Genomic DNA, 19,884 nt, shown 5'->3' on the forward strand with positions numbered 1-19,884 from the left:
CCTGTGTCCTTTACCTTCCCAGAAAGTGGGATTGAGACCCTCCCCCCCCCCATGCTGCTGATCTATCACCAAGGACAGTACTAAATCCTGGCCGAATGGGCCTGTGACTCATCCTGTAGGAATCACAGATGGGGGGCTTCCAGAAGGTTCTCCTGAACCCAGAGCCTCTGCCTGAGAACCCCAGCTGGCCCTGCCCGCCCACTGTGGGGAGCCCATCCCTTGTGACTCCCCCAGCACCAACAGAGATCTCCCGACACCTGCTCTGTGTCTCACCAGGACACACTGCTGGGGTTGCCATGGGGACGAGCAGGAGGGGCAAGCGCGGGTACACACAGCTGCGTGTGAGCCCACGGAAGCGGGGATCACACGTCCGTGGACACTTGACTCTGCATGTTCACACAGGACAGCAGCCCCTCGGGGTGACCCTGTAACTACAGGTATCTACCGAAATGTGGGCTCTGTTAGCACGCACATGTGCACACACAGCTGTGCGTGTCCTCATGGACGACGTGCTCCCTGGCACACGCAGGCAAGCTGTGCACACAGCACACAGCACTGGGACTGTGCCCGCCTTCGTCACCCAACACTAATGTACCTGCCCAGATGGAGGACGCAGGCCTCCCTGGAGCCCCTTCAGGACACCTCACAAATGTCCCTTCTACCTGGTTGGGGTCTCCTGGGTTCTGAAGAAAACCCTCCAGCCATAACCACCTCCATGGCTGGATTGTCTCTGTCCCAGAACCCCCTGGAACCTCACAAGTCACACCTGCTCCAAGCCAGACCCGCAGAGGGAGTCTGCTTCTAGACCATTTCCTGGGTGATCCACATCCCCCCAAGAAGGGCCCACGATGACCCCCTGAGTTTGTCTACATTCCCAGTACTTAGATGACAGGCACGCGCTACCATGCTGGGTTAATGGGGTGCCAGGCAAGCACTCTACCAACTGAGCTCTACCCATTACACAGACGACAAGACTAAGGTTCCGAGGAACAGTCCAGGCCTCGTGGTGCGGACTAGGGGGGCCACACAGGCCCTTACAGGCGCTTTTGCTCTACCCTGCAGAGCGGAAGGAAGAAGCCTGGAGCTTCTCCGACCCCCACCTGGGCTTCTGCTTTCATTCGGCAGCTTTGGCACTCAGGAAGCCAGCCTTTCTAGTTTCTAATTAAGGAAACAAGCCCAGAGAAGGAAGGTAACTCGTCCAAGGTCACAGAGCCCTGGGAAAGTCTTACAGGAGCTGGTGGGGGTTGAGAGGCAGGAGTTGGGGGGGGGCTCTAGAGGGCTCCACGCCTCAGAAAACTTCCTTGGCCCCCCAGCTTCTAGGCAGAGGCAGCTGCCGCGGGGGCGGGCGGCGGGCGGGCGGGCGGGCAGGTCACCCGCCCAGAGCTTCCTGCTCCTGCCTTTGCATCTGATACATTCAATGAAGACCAGAAGCCGCCTAATGCAATTTAGAGCCCTGTGGCCGCGGCCGACTCTAATGATTAGCTCTGATTTTTCTTGGCTGTCTCTTTGAGGCTCCATGCAAATGAGCCTCCTCCTCCCAGCCCAGCCCCTCCTCCTGGCCCCTAGGATGGACAATGAATGAACATCTCAGACTAAGGGAAACCTGGCAGGCCAACCTGTGCCTGTAGCCCTCGCTGCCAGCCACCATGCCGGGAGCCCCGAGAGCCTAGCCTACTTGGAAGTGCTGATACTATTCGGATCCTGGGATCCCTACATCAAGAGGCAGGAGGGAGCCTAGAGTGCAACATCCTTGAGAAGCTGCAGCTAAGGGGCAGCTCACAACCAGTTTCCACTTCTGGGAGTGGGAAAGGGCAGGTGGCTCAGCTGGTAGTGGCTTGCCCAGCATGCACGAAGCCCTGGGTTCCATCCCCAGCACTCCATAACCCTATTGTAGTCATGCCTGGCATCTAGAACTCAGAAGGGAGAGAAAGGAAGATAAGGAGTTCAAGACTATCCTCCGGTACTTAAGGAGTTCAGGGCTAGCCTGGGCTACATGAGACTGTTTCAAAAAAAAAAAAAAAAAAAAAAAAAAAAAAAAAAAAAAAAAAAAAACAAACAAAAAGAGCAAAGGTGTTGACACACACAGGCATAGGTAGAAGTGGGGAAACTGAGGCCAAGAACTGACTTGTCTGAGGTCAAGACTCAGGAGTGCCTAGCCTGGGGTCAATCAGGTCACACACAGTGCTCTAGAAACACATCAGCCACCCGACCCCATTCCGCGCGACACGACGGGCCTGCCAGGGGCCTGGCGGACAGACACCACTGGTGGAGAATGCAGAATCGGCCTTTAAATACCTCAGCGATTTCATGCCCTGCCGTCTCCCATTCCCGAGCCGCCCGAGGCGCCGGGCCGAGAGGCTGGGACCTAATGAGCTGTGAAGGTCTATTTTTCAAAGTTAAACATCTCCAGGCTCCCTGGCCCAGCCTTTAGACACAGCCTAGCAACACCCCTGTGTGGAGCCAAGACAGGCTCTTCGGGAGGCTGTCCTCTGTGAGATTCCCGCCATGCCTGCATCTATCACCACCCACAGATGCTGCCGGAAGTGCGGTGCCAGTAGCTGACTTGTGGGACACAGAGACGGGACGGACAAGGCTGGAGATGCAAAGGCACATCCCGGGAGCGGTGACTCCCGGTCTTCAGGGACATGGGTTCTAACCTCATGCTACATAAATGTGTGTCGCGGTGTCCCCTAATGTGAAGGACCAAAAGACTCCAATTCTGAACTCTCACGGTCTACCCCGAGTCAGGTACACAGTAGGTGCTCAGCCAAGGCTTCGGGCCAGTTAGTGGCCTCAACGCGTGGCGCTGTCAGACCTGGGCTGTGAGGGCACAGACTGAGCTCTTGCCTTCAGGGATCAGTCAGTCCATTGGAGTCCTGGCCGGGTTAGGTTCCACATCTCAGGAGGCTATGCTGGAAGGAAGCTAGAACTGGGTTCAAGTCTTACCACAGTGACCGTGTGAACCTCATAAGCTTGGTCAAGCCACTCCTCTGGGATTCAGGGTCTCTGCCATATGCTATTTGGTAGCATGAGCTACTCTCTCCATTTGAAGGGATTCTACACTTTCAAACTTCTAACCATGGTGGCACTGTTTTTCAGACCCTGCAGGGGTATAGACATCTACCATATAACAACTCATCCCTATCACATACCATCATCTAGCCAGTTGTCTCCATTCTGTACCAGTCCCATCATCCAGCCATCCATTATCATGGTGGATACACCTATGGTCCATGCTTGCTATCCGTCATCTGTTTACCCACTCACCTACCCAGGCATCCACCTACCTACCCACTCATCCAACCATACATCCACCTATCCATCCATTCATTCAACCGTCTATCACCCACCCACTCATCTACCCACTCGACCATCCATCCACCCACTCAACCATACATCCACCCACTCAACCATCCATTCATTGAACCATCTGTCCATTCATTCAACCATCCATCCACCGACTCAACCATCCTTCCATCCATTCAACTATCCTTCCATCCATTCAACCATCTGTCCACTCATTCAGCCATCTACCACCCACCCACTCACTCAACCTTCCATCCACCTATCCAAACATCCATGTTTGCTATCAGTCATCTGTTCATCCACTCACCTACCCACGCATCCACTCACCCACCCATTCATCTACCCACCCATCTGTCATCCATTCAACCACTCAACCATCCATCCATTCATTCAACCACCTGTTTCCATCCTCCATCCACTGATCCTTCCACTGACCCACCACCCATCTATCCATCCTTTTATCCACTCATCCATCTACTTACCCATCAGTCCATCCACCCACCTGCTCATCCATTCATTCACCCATGCCTCCAACCACCAATTCATCCATCCTGACACCCACACAACCATTCATACAACCATAAATCTGTCAATAAAATGCAGCTGCCCACAGGTAAATGGAATATTCTCTCCACACAACCAACATTTAGAGAGCTCATATACTTCTGGAGATGGTTCCATTCAAGTCATGTACAACGCTGCAAAATGGCACGTGGATCAAAATCGGAGTGCTTGCCCCTGACAAGGAGGGAAAGGTGGGGACAGGAGACACTTGCATGGTGTCCGGGGGTGGGGGGCACATGTGCCATGATGGATATGTGGAGGTTACAAGACAACTTACAGGAGTTGATTCTCTCCTTCTGCTGTGTGGGTCCTGAGGATCAAACTCAGGTTGTCAGGTTTGGGAGCAAATGCCCTTCCCTGTTGACCCAAAAGTTTTGTATTTAAGGCAGCACCAAGGAGGTGGTATAGATCTCAAAATCTTTTCTTCAAAACCCAGTTTGCCTGGGTGTTATGGTACACATCTTTAATCTCAGCACTCAGGAGGCTGAGGCAGGGGAATTACAAGCTAGACAGAGGGCTCAGTGGATAAAGGGCTTTCTTGTACAAGCGCAAGGACCAGAGTTCAGATCCCCAGCACCCCCATAAAAGCTGGCCATGCTGGAACACATCTGTAACCCCACCACAGAAGGGGGTGGAGACAGAAGGATCCTGGAGGCTCATTGGCCATCTAATCCAGCTCAATCAGTGAGCTCTCCATTCAGCAAGAGACCCTGCCTCAAAAAATAAGATGGGGAGTGACTGAGGACACCTCCCCATTGACCTCAGGTTTCCACACATGCCTGGGAACACAAAGACAGACAGACAGACACAGACAGACAGACAGACACACACACACACACACACACACACACACACACACACCAGCTACAAAACTAGTCAAAACTCTCAACGGTGATCATTCCAGCATCCTAGAAACTAACCAAAGAGATTTATTTGGGGGAAAGCACTGACCGTGGATAACAAAGGTGTCTGTGCTGCTCTTTCCTAGAACTGCCTCTCTCCCCACCCAATCAGCTGGTGTAGCATTTAAACAGGGTTGCACTGAGCAGGCCATGAGGACCAGAAGCTTCTCTGCCAGGGGTTGATGTGACTCTGAGCAAAAGGCACATGACCCCGCTGGCCAGGAAAGTGCAGGAGCCTCGATGGTGGTGGATGGAAAGCCAGCAAGGCTGCTAGCTGGAACTGAAACCATGACAGGGGCAGGGACAAATCAGGGACTACGCATGAGCAGTCACACAGAGACCCGATCTCGCCACACAGCTGGTGGATGGACACCGATGTGGGGAAGCAGAGGCCCAGATAGCTTAAGCTCTTGGCCCACTGAGAGCATGCAGGTGCCACAGAAGGGTCTGGCAGGAAGCAAGGGCCAAGAGACACACAAAAGCTGACTGATCTTTGATGTGCTCCCTAACGCACCCATGAGTCTGCCCACTGGGCACGGAGACCGACAGGCCCCAAGCAGGCTACACAACCTCCAACTGATCACAAAGCTGGGCATACATAGAGCGGCCCCTAGAAAGTGATAGAATGGAGGAGAAGGGGAGGAGGAGGAAGGGGTGAGAAGAGGAAGGAGGAGAGGGAAGAAGGCAGAGGAAGGAGAGGAGGTGAAAGAGGGTGAGGAAGAGAAGGAATCGGGGAGAAGAGGACAGGGAGGATGAGCAGGAAAAATAAGAGAACATTAGGGGAGGAGATGAGGAAAATAAAGGGGAAGAGAGAAAGGAGAGAAGAGAAAGAGAGGAAGGAGAAAATAAGAGGAAGGGAAGAGAAAAAGACAAACAATAGGAGGAATTAGAACTGAAGAAGTAAGGGGGAGAACAAGTCTATTCCACAGCTTTAGTCCAATTAAGTTACTAAACAAACAATAAAAACAGCAGCATAAAATGCCAGCGCTAACAACTCCCCAAGGAAAAACTCAGCCTCTAGATCCACTCTGAGACAATTGTCCATTCTCTATACAAAATTATACAACAGACAAAATCAGAAAGAATGGCTCCTACTGGGAAAAAGGAAGCAGCTCATAAACACCATCCTGGAAGGTCCTCGGATGTCTGGTATGGCAGAAAAATACTCTAAGGCAGTTACATATTATAAATTGGCTCAAAGAAACAAAACCGTGTTTAAAGAGTTAAATGAAAGTATAATAATAAGTGAAAGTGTGCAACCTCTGAGCCAGTCAGAGTGCACACCTTTAACCCCAGAACTCAGGAGGCAGAGGCAGGCAGAGTTCAAGGCCAGCCTGGTCGACGTAGCAAACTCCAGGACAGCAAGGACCACACAGAGAGACCCTGTCTCAAAAATAACAACAAAAAAGTGCAATCTCAACAAAGACACAGAAATTACTTTAAGATTTTATTTTTAAGTGTGGTGTGTGTGTGTGTGTGTGTGTGTGTGTGTGTGTGTGTGTAGGTATGGGTCTGTACACATGTATGCAAGTGCCCACAGAGGCCAGTAGGGGTTGTTAGCTTCCTTAGAGCTGGGGTTGGAGTTGGGAGGCACCTGACATGAGGGCTGGCAACTGAACCCTGGTCCCCTGGAAGGGCAGCAAGAGCTCTTCTGCGGCTTGAGTCATCTCTCCAGCCTCGCAGGAATTATTATAAAGTGAGACACTTGGAGCCAGGCATAGTGGCTCCTTCAACACACCTTTAGTCCCAGCATGAGGGAGGCAGAGGCAGGTGGATCTCTGTGAGTTTGAGGCCTGCCGGGTCTACTTAGAGAGATCCAGCACAGCCAGGGCTACATAGAGCAGTCCTGTCATGAAATAGGAGGAGGGGGAAGTGATAAATTTGGAGTTGAAATTCCACTGGCCAAGAACCAACAGAAGTAAAATATTACCCAAAGGCATTTCCAAAACACAAAAGGAGGCAGCAAAGGAAACAAGAGGGGAAAAAGACTTGAGACACAGAAAATAACTGTGTAAATAGAAACTTCAAAAAATAAAATAACTACAAATGGGATAAACAGTCCAAATAAAAGGCAGAGACTATCAGAGTGAATTTAAAAGAACAAGAGCCAAATATAACATACACTGAATAAAAGGCATATTTTAGCATAAATGTATAAACATGTGGAAATTAAAGTGACAGAAAAATAATTGTATGAAGGTAACCAGGGCAGAGCTGTTGCTCGGTGGATGAGCATGTACCTAGGTTCCAATCCAGTGTATCACAAAACAAACAAATGCGGCTGAGGTGGAGAAGAATACAGATTGGACAACACCATCACTAGCTGACCGATGTTTCCAGAAGCCACTCTAGCCAGGGGACAGTACATTCTTTTCAAACACACAGGAATATGAAGAAACATTACAATCAGACGAAAGCACCAACACTTTCAATGAAGTGGACAGATGTGGACAGATGCCTAGACAGGCACAAGTTTTGACAAGCAACAGAAAACCTTCAGACTCAGGACCCAAAGAGACAACTGGTTTGAAATCTTCCCATGGAAAGAAGCCCAGACCCACACGGCTTTAGTAGTAAATTCTGGCTAACAACTAAAGAGACAAAATCAAAGAGAACTCACCAGAAAAGAAGATGAACTGGGTATGGCTGTGTACTCTGGTGATCTCAGCATTCGAAAGTCTGAAGTGGGGGGTTTATGGCTTGTCCTGGTCTACACATCAAGACCCTGTTCAAACTAAACAAAAGCTAAGGCTATAACTCAAGTGGTAGAATCTTTGCCCAAGGAACAATAGGGAGAGAGAGAGACAGAGACAGAGACAGACGATAGAGATGGAGACAGACAGAAACAGAGACAGAAAGGCATATTCATGAAACTGATGGGTTTTTCTTTTTTCCTGGCAGTGGAAGTAAAACATCCCCGTAGAACATAGATAAGCTTCTCTGTCTCCCAAACATTGATGCAAAATCCTCAACAAAATATTAGTGAGCCAAGCTAGTAACATAAAACAATAGATAAAAGGGAAAAACCACAGGGTCACCTTGGCAAATGTGGAAAAAGCAGTTGACAATACTATTATGGGAAAACTTGCAATCAGGTATCAATGTTAGGAAAATTTTAAACCCTAAAATAAAATAAAATCCCACATCTTACTTCATCCTGAACAGTAAAGACAAAAACACTTTTCTCCACGATCATGAAGCATCTGTGCTGTTCAACGTGACTCTAGAGATGCCAGCCAAAGCAATAAGGCAAGATAAAGAAATATGAAGCCGGGCAGTGGTGGTGCTCGCCTTTAATGCCAGCGCTTGGGAGGCAGAGGCAGGCAGATCTCTGTGAGTTCAAGGCCAGCCTGGTCTCCAAAGCGAGTTCCAGGAAAGGCGCAAAGCTACACAGAGAAACCCTGTCTCGAAAAACCAAAAAGAAAAAAAGAAACAAAGAAACATGAGACATGCAGTTCAAAAAGGAAGGTGCTAATCCCTCCATGTTTGCAGACCAATGATCCTGTATGAATCCACTAACATCTGCTAGAACGGATGATCAATGGTCACATTTAGCAAGGCTATGGAACAAAGAATCAATATGTAAAATTTGGGCTGGGGAGACAGCTCAGTCAGTAAAGTATTTGCCATGCAATCCCCAGAACTCAGATTTGAAAAACTCTTGATATAAGGCTGAAGACATGGCTCAGTGGTTAAGAGTGGCTGTTCTTGCAGAGGACCCAGGTTTGGTTCCCAGCACCCACACTGTGGCTCACAACTGCTTGTAGCTCTAGTTCCAATGGATCTGATGCCCTCTTCTGGACTCTGTGGGAACTGCATGCACATGGTGCACATACACACCTGCAGACCAAACACTCATACACATAAAAACTCAAATCTTTAACAATAAATAAATCTGGATGTGGCAGTGCTTGACTGTAATTCCAGCGCTGAGGAGGCAGAAACAGGTAAATAATTCTAGGACTCGATGGCCGGCCAGCAAAGCCTACTTAGTGAGTTCCAAACTAACACGACAGAGACCTTGTCTCTAAAAACAAGTTAGATCCTGAGGAATCACACTCAAGGGTGTCCTCTGCCCTCCACATACATGCAAACGTGCACACACACATACATTTTGTGCATATCTAACCAATATTTATCTATACTGGCAGTAAACACTGCAAAATTAAGAAATAATTCCATTTGCAATAGCTTATTCTAGAAAACAAAATATTTACCGTGAATTTCCCTAAAGACATTCAGTTAAGCTGGGCGTGGGTGTGCTCACCTGTAACCTCACCATGCAGAAAACAGAAACAGAAGAACCCTGAGTTTAAGGCTAGCCTGGGCTACATTATGAGACAGTGTCTGAAAAGTGTTCAATTCACAATAATTACATACAGAAAATGACAAAGTGCTTGGAGACATTAAAGACCCAAATAAAGAGAAGCAACGCTCTAAAATGTCATTAGCAATCCTAAATTGATCTATGAATTAAGCACAAGCCCCTCAAACTCCCAGTAGGCACTTTCGGAGACACTGACAGGTGGATCCTAACCTTGGCAAGGGGTGGGGAGAAACTAGGGAGAGTCAAAATGAGTTTGAAGAGAAAAACAATTTGAGTGGCCTCTAACTTTTCATTTCAAACCCTGCTGCAGAGCGCCAGTAGTGCAGAGCGTGTGGCCCAGCCATCAGAACAGACAAGGGATGGATGACAGGGCCGGCCAGATGGCTCAGTAGGTCAAGGCACTTGCTGTTAAGTCTGATGACCTGAGTCCAAACCTGGAATCCATGGAGGAAGGGGAGAGCCCACCCTGTGAGTCGTCCTCTGACCTCCACATTCACATCACAGCACACGAACACACACACACACACACACACACACACACACACACACACACACACTAATAATACATAAATATAACATCTTTTAAAAAAATAGACACCAGTGGAGTAGAAAAAAGAATCCAAAAATAAGCTCCTACATTTATAGCCTCAAGAAAATATAAAGCTGAGGAGAGTCTTTTTAAAACACACACACACACACACACACACACACACACACACACCGAAAAAAAATGAACTTCGGTCCTTCTACATCATAAGCAGACATTAACTTCAGATGGCCAATAAATCTGAGTAGCACAGCCCAAACTCTACAACTCCTGGGGGAAAAGGGAGGAAAATCTTTGTGACCTTGGACTAGGCAAAGAAAGCAAAACACCAGATTCGTGAAAGAAAAGAAAATGAATAAAATGGACACTGTGATAGGAAAATCCTGTGCACCAGAAAGATGCTATGAGGAGAGCAGGGGCTTGAACTGCAGCTCCATGGGAAGAGAACTTGCCCAGGACTCAGGAAGCCCTGGCTTCCTACCTCAGCCCAGAATAAACCCTGGTGTGCTGGCACATGCCTGTAATCCCAGCATTCAGGAGTGGAGGCAGGAGGATCAGAAGATCAAGGTCATCCTCAAGCTGTGTAGCAAGTTTGAGACCAACCTGAGGTACATGAGACCCGAGAGAGAGAGAGAGAGAGAGAGAGAGAGAGAGAGAGAGAGAGAGAGAGAGAATATCAAGATATGGCATTTATAAATCCGTTTCTTACAAAAGACTCATGTTGGAATACGTACAGAACTCTCTCACAGTAAATTTGAATAATTTTGAAAGCTAATAATGAGACAAACCCATTAAAATGGGCAAAGATTTGAATAGACATTTTATCAAAGAAGAAACGTGGGTGCCTACGAGCTTAAAGACGTTCAACGTCGCTGGTCAGCCTGGAGACTGCAAATTGGACCCAGCACCAGATAGCACTGTACTCCGACGCGGATCTCTGTAATAAAAAGACTGACCGTACCAGCTACCAGAACACACCAGACCCTCAAGGATTGCTGATGAGGACGTAAACTGGTCCAGCCAATTTGGAAGTCTGGCAAGTTGGCAGTTTGTTAAGAATTTAAATATAAACTTACCAAATGACTCAGCAATCCATTCCGAGGGATCTACCCGAGAGAAATGAAGGCTGGCGTCCACATAAAAGCTGGTACACAAATGTCACAGTGTGATTCATTACGACCCCAAACTAGAAATGATTCAAATGTCTGTCCCTCGGGGATGCAGGGAAAGGATAGGCGTTCCATCAAGACAGGGGAATACTACTTAGCAATTAAAAATAAATATGGGATGACTCATGCAGCAATAGGAGCTAACTTCAAAACCATTAGACTAGGGTGGGGAGGCGGCTCAGACGGGAGGGTGCTTGCCCCAGGAGCAGGAGAGCCGGAGTCTGATTCCTAGAAGCCATGCTTTTTAAAAAATGCTATGGTGCCACATAGCATAGTTCCAGGGGAGTGACAGTGTTGGGGGCTGCCCCTTTCCTACATTTCTGTTTTGACCCGCAGTTGTGTGAACTGGGTGGATGTACACCCTAGAATTCTTTTCTGGTTTTATTTGCGGGGGTGCAGAAGCTTCCCCCAGCTGGGCGCATGTGGTACCAGAGAGAGGGGGAGACAGACAGACAGACAGAGACAGAGACAGAGAATATCTTGGGCCTGAGGAGGTGGAGACAGGAGTATTTCTGAGGTTCATTGGCCTCTGCAGGCTTGCACACAAATGCCTGTGTACATGTACACACACACACACACACACACACACACACACACACACACACACACACACACACGAGTCACTAAGAAAGAAGCTGAGCTGAGAAACCCATGCCTGTCATCCCAGCACGAGAGGTGAAGCAGGAAGTTGATTGGGAGTTTGCGGATAACCTGGGCTACATCCCGACAACCTGTCTCAGAACTAAATGAATGATACAGTAGAAAAAAAAAACTGATTTTTGAGGCCCTGGTTGTGTGATTCTGTCCATGTCTAAGCCTGCAGAATCATACACTCACAGTAGGAGAGGTAACCCACAGTGGGTTTGCACAGGCGGGACTCCACAGTATTTGTAGTATGTAAAAAAAAAAATCACAGCTCAAGCTGAGTGGTGGTGGCTCATGCCTTTAATGCCAGCACTAGGGAGGCAGAGACAATCGGGTCTCTGTGAGTTTGAGGCCACCCTGGTCTACAAATTGAGAACCAGGACAGCCAGGGCTACACAGAGAGAAAGGTAAGGTGCACTCTGTGACTGGAGCAGGCACCGTCCTAGCCAGCCCTGCCTCATGAATGCCCAGGCTTGGGAGTTTGCCCTTCCTGAGGCCAGGACTTCCTGTGTGGCCATCGGCTCACTGGGTTTCACTCCCAGAAGTGACCTTGGGGACCTTGGCCCAAATCCAACTCACATTCCTGTCCCTTTGGTGACCTGCCTTGGACACACCTCCGACTCAAGGGTGTCCTGACACAATCACAGACTCAGAGGGACCAGGGCTTAAAGGCTCCCCATGCAGCGTGCAGAGCACAGGGCACAGGCTCGGAGGGAGACATCGACTTGGGAGGAGTAGGCAGAAGCGGCTTTGTCTTTGACATGCGTCCTGGCTGCTGCGCACCATGTATGACGTACGCAGGTTCCTCCAAGCTCACTGCTGCTCCTTGGCCACGGCCCTATCTCCACCTGTCCCTCCCAGGGAGAGCATGGGGAATCCAACCAAGGACTTCAGCAGGGCCTAGGGATCCACCTAACCCAATGTCTTCCTCTCCGCCTCACCCGCCCCTCATTCCCAAATGTACAGTCACTCGTACCTGACACTGGCCAACCTGCTGAGCCACTCAGCTGGGGAGGCATGATGGAGCAGGGGGGAGTGCCTCAGAGACCACAAGGGGGCCATGGGGCGGGGGCATGGGAGGAAAGCTGGGCGACTAAGACCACACACACACAATTGGGTGTTCGAGGCTGAGGTGGGGACAAAGCCTGGACTGGGGACTGGGCTGTGCGTTCAGCACCTCCTGAGCCTGCCAGGAGCAGGTAGGGACAGCCTGTGAGTAATGATGTAGACCTGGGGGCTGTACGGCAGGCAGTCGGATGCTACTAGGGTAACCCTCCATTCACTGTGAGCCAGCTGGAGCCGGCTGTGGCAGGATTGGAACAGAGGGTCCCATCTGGGCACAGGGCTGTTACCCTGGCCTTCTGGGTGGGAGGAGGGGGCAGTGAGCCCTTGTGTGCACCTGGCTAGTCTTGCCTGAACATTGTGAGAATATGTGTGTGTGTGTGTGTGTGTGTGTGTGTGTGTGTGTGTGTGTGTTTGAGAGAGACAGAGACAGAGACAGACAGACAGACAGACAGACCGAGAGGCCAGAGGTCAATCTTGGTCCTCAGGTGTGATTCATCCTGTTTGTTGAGACATGGTCTCTCACTGAACTGAAGCCCACCACATAGGCGAGGCCCCAAGGATCCAGCCCCCGTCCCCATCTCCCCAGTTCTGGATTACAAGGCAGGGCCCACCACACCCAGCTTCTTCCAAGGGTTCTGGGCATGGAGCTCAGGGCCTCCCTCGCTCACAGCAGCCTCTTTATAGACAGTGGTTCTCAAACTGTGGGTCATGACCCCTTTGGGGTTGGAAGACACTCACAGGGGTCGTGCCTAAGACCATCAGAAAACACAGATACTTACATTACGATTCATAACAGTAGCAAAAATCGAGTTACGGAGTGGCAACAAAAATAATTTCGTGGTTGGGGGTCACCACCACATGAGAGATTGTACTAACGGGTCTCGGCATCAGGAAGGCTGAGAACCGCTGCTCTAGACTGAACCATCTTTCCAGTCCCGACACCCTGGCTTTCTGACAAGCTGTTTTTCTAAAACGCCATCCCTGGTGAAGCGCATCCCTCAGATCTAACATGTCCTTGCTCTGTGGGGACACCAGACGGAGAAAACCAAAACAAGCCCAGATGTCTGTCAGGCGGCGAACACCTCAGAGGCCTGGCTCTTCCCTGAGCTCCCAGGCAGCACTCAGACCCAACAGGTGAGGCTCACCCTCCAGCTTCACCTGCTCTGCAGGATCTGAGGACAGGAAAGGGCCCAGCGCATGTTCACGTTACAGAGGCTGACCTGTCAACATTGCTCCTGCCCGCACACATGTCTGCATGTCCTGTGACCCTGGCTCCGAGACAGATGCCGGTTCCTAAGAATGTGCACCCCAGGCACCACTGTCCCCAGCACCCACAGGAATCCTGGGGGGCACATGTACCCCGTTTCCATCTCTGAAGCATTAATGGACATCGAAAGGAAGTGAGATTCACTTTCCAAAATCTTGTTCACCACAGGTGTGCCCCTTATTTACACACACACACACACACACACACACACACACACACACACACACACGGTGGGGGGGGAAGGTTTTGCTTTATAGAATGTGGCTCCAATTTAAGAAAATTACATTGCATTTATTGGAGGGGGTGGGGCGTGTGCATCTCCTTCCATCATGTGGGTCCTGGAGACGGAACTCAGGTCGTCAGGTGCCTCTACCCACTGAGCCGTCTCGCTGGCCCAGCTCCAACTACTCAAGCAACGTCAAAAGAGAACTCAGTTTCTCCATCACCTGCGTCGTCAGCCCAGATCATGAGACCCTCAAGAATCTCATTTCTGCTGGTGCCTGGAACATACTTCTTCACCGCAGGGCGTGGGAAGAGCTTCTTATCCGTTTGCTCACTTTGAAACAAGGTCCCTCTTTGCATCCCAGGCTACCTTTGGATTTACAAACCTCCTGCCTCAGCCTCCTCAGCATCACTGTGACTGGTTCAGAGAGGCCTTTTAAACATGTCCATCAGCCTGGTCTCCGGGATGCTACAAATTTCCAGAAGTTTCCCTGAGCTATGAGAACAACAGTGACCTCTCCCCATGAACTTCAGCCTGGGGTCAGCCGGAACCTAAAAAAGGCCTTCTCTTTTGACTTTTTAGCCTGGTTGCTCGTCCATGCTGGCTTTGCTGGTCCTCTGACAGTCCAGCCTGTGGCCATAGCAGGGTCTCAGTTCTTCTTCCTCCTCCTCCCCCGGCCCCCTCTCTCTTTACATTCTTACCCCCACAGGACACAGAAGTGCCCCCACCCAGGATGTCAAGGGCCCACAGAACAAAGCACCAAATCCAGGGAACTAGTCCAGAGGTACGGCAGCCTTGCCTCTTCTATACAGACACACTGTGAGGGTCCAGCCAAACCCAGGCGGAAGTCATGGCTCAAAGGAGGGGAAGGGACGCAACCCGGCCACACCCCACATCAAAGGCTTACAATCTCAGCCCCCTGCCCTGGAGCAGAGCACACTAATCCACCCCATGACCATCACCACCACCACAACCATCACCACACACACACACACACACACACACACACACACACACACACAATGCTTTCAGTCCTCTGTGTCACCCGATGCCTCAAACTCACTTGACAAATTAAAACCTAGAGGTACAAAGAGGAGGACTTTCCTCCCAGGTCACATGGCTGATACGGGATCACCCTTGAGCTTCAACTCACCCCTCTCAGAGGCTCCTGGTTGAGGGATCAGCAGTGGTTCTGATGTAAATGTCCCATGAGAGAAACATGGGGCGGGGGTAGGTGCACCACTCTCCTGGGGTCCCAAAAAGCCAGGAGTTAAGGACTTCGGGGGATTATAGCTCTTTCAGGGATAGCATCCAGGGTACCCTGATGCTGCTAAGCACTAGAAAGGCCCCTAAAATATCCACCTCGCATGAGACAGTCAGGAACCAAGATCTAGCACTTTACCAGGCAGGTCAGGAGCTCCCAGTCCGTCAGCTGGTGCCCTTCCCGGCTCAAGGCTCTGACCTCCCAAGGAACATACGTGAGAAGCCTCAGGTCCTCTGGAATCTGTGCTGTGGGCACAGTGAGGACTCTGACCCGAGATCCTTTGCCAGGAGAAAGCACTACAGAAATGCATGGCCGTCACTGACTACAGCCAGAAGGGCATGGCTGGCCACAGAGGCCACGCTTTAGCACTCAGTGTGTACCCTGGAAGGGTCTACAGTCCCTCTCCAGACACTATCCTCATCCCCGCACCCCCACCTGACCGGCCGGGGCTGCCTTCATCCCTGAATGCGTGCCTGTGTGTTGGGACTATGTGGCAGCCCATACGAGCTTCCTTCCGTGTTTACTAAACCAGAGGAAGTTAATGACTAAGAGTTGCCGGGGTTTGATCCTACTGAAAATAAAACTGGGATTTGTCAGTAAACACAGCGAGTCTCATGCTGTCAGTCATTTCCCCGGGGTTCCCATGATAGGCAGGATTCTGTCTGGACCCAATAGCTTCCAAGGTAGGGGTGGTGCTGGGGGGGTGTTGCCTGTGGTGGGGACAGGCTCTCTGAGCCTCAGTTGTCCTGTCAGCATTGACTGCACCAGTGGAAAGCTCTCATGGAGGTGTGATCGGCTGGGGCAAAGGGCAGACGTGTGCCCCTGAGGCCAGAGGGTTCTGGGGGACACCACAGGCAGTGAACCCTCACCTCCAGGATGGAGACCTACAGGCAGGGGTGGAGTTCCCATCTGCAAGGCTGGGAATCTGGCTGTGTTCGTGTTGAGGGGAGAAGTCAGGTGTGGGGGTGAGCGTGGTCTGAGCGTTCTGTCTGCTCTGACCTAGATTGCCATGGCAACAGTCTGATCTGGGCCTCAATTTCCCCATCTGTCATGTGGAAGGGTTGCTTTGAAAGTGGAGCTGAGCTGCCAGGCTGAGTTGATGGAAGTTTCCGGGCCAGCTCATGCCTTCCCACCTTCATTTTTTTTCCTGAATTTCAGCTTCTTTGGGGGACACCAAGGTCTTGCAGATGGACCTGGCCCTGCCTGTGCCCCAGAATCCCTTCTAATTGTCTCTTCCTGTGACCGGAGTCCATGCCTGGGGCTGGCACAGGGAGACTCTTGTGGCAGAAACTGCAGGGGACAGCAGATGTTAGAAGACCACATCGGAGGGTACGCTAACACTCTCCAACGCCTGGCTAAGGCCATGCCTGCCCATCCCTTAAGGACCGGGAGACCCTCTTCTGCAAGCCACACCCCTCCATATTGGGGGCATAAAAGCATGGAACTGTCTCACAAGAGAGGGGACCCTAAGAGACAGGTCACAGTGGTGGGGACCAGAGGGAGATCAAATCATCAAGACAGGTCCCCACCAAGGGCTAGGGGGCAGTGGTCCCAGTGCTGGTGAGCGGAGCCAACCATGACTGTTTTCCTCTCATCCTAAGCCCAGAAGGAGCTGGGAACTGAGTCCCCCACCCATTCTGTATTTGCCTAAGGAGGCCTAGGCTTCCTAGCTCCTTCCAGTACTGAGGTCCTGGCCCAGTGGGGCAGCGCTGCATCGAGGAGGCAGATCTCGGCCTCCAGGGGTTTAAGTCCTACAGCTCATGACTCCTGACCTTGGATGGTCCTAGACCTTTCTGGAAAATGGGACCAGATCGGTTGATCCCCATTAGAAAGAACGACATTGGCTGGGTCCACCTCCCTCTAGCTGCACCCCGGCCTCATTCCCAGGCTCGGAGGTCAGTCCCCGTGAGCTGAGGTGGCTGGGAGTCCCAGGCTGGCCCTCAACTCCTGCCTTCCTCTCCCCTCCAGGAAGCTGGCCTACAGCCTGCGGGGGGGGGGAGACAGAGTAGGGTCCACAGAGTCAGGTGCCCAGGTAGGAATGCAGAGGGGTACCACAAGACCATGAGCAGCACCCCACTCCTTGCTCATCTCCGGCACAGATGCAAGAGAAAAACAGGTGTCCCCAGCAGCCTGAGCAAATAACTACTCCTCCCAACCCGGCTTGCTGTGCAACTCTGGACACCATCCTATGCCTCTCTGGGCCTCCTCTACTCATGTGAACTTTAGGAATGGACAATGCCCAAGTTCCACGCAGGGGACACCTGTCATCAGTCACCCCAACAAAGACTTCACTCAAGGCCAGGTGACATTCTATGCGTTGCTGGGAGAAATTAAATCCAGGACAGATAACAAAAGAAGAGCAATGGAGGGTATGTGACAAACGTATCCAGTGTCTGATGGTACACCATCATCTCATCCAAGTTTACACCCGGAAATTGATGGGCCCCATTGCCGGTTCGGGAGATCCGTCTCCTGCCTGTCAATGTGGTGGCATCCATTTCATGTCACTCTTTCTGTCCCTGTCTATCTGCCACCCACCCCGATGGCTACAAGGCTTAGCCCCTTTCAGCTGAGAAATATGAACCCACGGGGCCAGGGCCTCTCTGCTCGTAAATATCCGGGAGGCTACAGTAGCTGTCTGTGTCTTGCTGCTTAGAGTCGGGTCTCCTACAGATGGGAACCGGGTTCCTCAGGGGCAGGACAGTGACGTGGCAGGATCTGAGAAAGACTTCCTGGGTGTTGAGGAAACTTCCCTAGAATCTAGCGGTGGTATCTAGATACTGGAGACCAGCAAGGGTCTCAGGGCGCGCACGAGAGGCCCTACTGTGTTGTCTGGTCCAACTCTGTCAGAATTTTAGTCCCACTAACCGGAGTGTGGACTGAAGAGTGTGAGTCCAAGGACTTACATTCCATGATTCAAATGGCACAGTTGAACTAAGGTCCCTGGCTTGGGAATCTCCAGGGGTCCTCAACCACCTGGGTTTTTTTTGTGGGGTGGGGTGGGGTGCAAGGGAGAAATGTCTAGCAGATTCCCCAACCAATGTGTAGGAAACCCACCACGGCCAAGACACTTTGGGGAAATGGGTGCTTTCTGGAGAGGGGAGGGACGATCGAACCGCCTGCTCACTCTCCTGAGGTCAGAGCCCCCTGATCTTTCTCCCCGCTCCTTCTCAGAATGGGGGCTCAGGGAAGGGGCCCATCCCAGCTTTTCTCGGAGTCAGCGGACAGCCTGCACTGGCCTGCTGTATCATGCCAAGTGACACACACACACCCAGAAGGCTAGGCACCACGGGGGGGGGGGGGCACACTAACCCTTAGGGAACAGAGAAAAGAACATAGCAACAGACCTTTCTCACCTGGGGACCCCAAGGGCTTCTGCTGGGCAGAGTGGGGGACTTCAGACGTCTTCAACCTGCCTGGACCTCTGAGGGTCCAGGGAAGCAAAAGATGAAGCTGTGAGATCCCAGCCCCCGGAATCCAGAGGGAGAGGAAGAAGAAGAGTATTCTCTTACACCACCCTCAGCCATCCGGACTTTAACCCTCCACCTTTGGTGACTTGGGACATGTAGATGGGGTGGGACTTAAGAATCTGTCCCTTCGACACTTGTTCGATTACAAGATGACAGCTGAGGAGGCCAGGGGAGGCACAAGAGAAGAGGTTATTTTGGGCTTTTCAGTGACATAACTCCAATTTGATCATTGCCTCTTGAGGCTGGGGGGTGGCTCTTTTAGAACGTGTCTGTAGGAGAGATTAGGAAGAGGGCTTGCTTTTTATACCTGCTCCCAGCTCTGACACCTTCCAGAACTCCCATCCCCAAAGACCCCAGGCTTTCCTGAGAGTACTTCTCTCATAGCCCTCACAACCCAGCACAGTGGGGTGAGGGGTAGGTACACACCCAACAGCTCCATCTGGGTTCTGCACTCCTTGGTTCCCTCTGCCCCAGGCTGGAGAAAACAACTCCCCACATCCATCTTCAGTTAACCCTTCACTTCTCTGAAAGTATCATCCTATCCCCATTTTACGGATAGGAAAACTGAGGCTCAGCGATGTCATCCGACTCAAGGTCGCCCACCCTCTACCTGGAAGAGCATAATTTTGATCTCAGATGTTGTCGGGTCCTGGAGGGAGTGGTGGTGGTATGAGCGTGGCTGTAAACACAACCTGAGACACCCTGTGGCCCCAGTTTAACGGACAAGCAGGTTAGAAATCGTGAGAGATCAGGTTCCCAGGCTTCTCACCCCAACCCCTAGATGATGGTCATGACAGCTCCAAGTTTGTGGGGAGGGGTTCACCAAGTTTCTAGTAAAGTCCTCAGCTCCCACGCCAGGGTTTTGCCCACTGGCTTCGATGTAGACCCTGGCCTCTCTGATAGGCGGCCGAACAGTCCCCAGGTGCCTTGCCAATAGGTTCTCCAACCGTGAGAAGGATGGCAGACAGACTAGGGATGTTGATACCGGCTGGGTGGCGGTCAGGGACTCGGGAGAGGAGGTGCGTGGACAGTGTGGAGGTTTCCAGGCAGGGCAGCGGCTGTGGGGGGTCGTTGGCACTGGGGAGCAGGTTTGGGTGCAAGCAGCGAAGCATAGTGCTGGGGAAGGGGCTGTTCA

General features: G+C 51.2%; 1 protein-coding gene across 2 annotated transcripts in view; it reads right to left on the minus strand.

Annotated features, from left to right (window-relative positions):
- Positions 1 to 19,884, minus strand: part of Elfn1 (extracellular leucine rich repeat and fibronectin type III domain containing 1) — a 63,437-nt gene that overhangs the window by 39,279 nt on the left and 4,274 nt on the right. The window lies entirely within an intron of this gene.

Source organism: Peromyscus leucopus, chromosome 23 (assembly GCF_004664715.2).
Source record: "Peromyscus leucopus breed LL Stock chromosome 23, UCI_PerLeu_2.1, whole genome shotgun sequence".
NCBI classification, from domain to species: Eukaryota; Metazoa; Chordata; class Mammalia; order Rodentia; family Cricetidae; genus Peromyscus; species Peromyscus leucopus.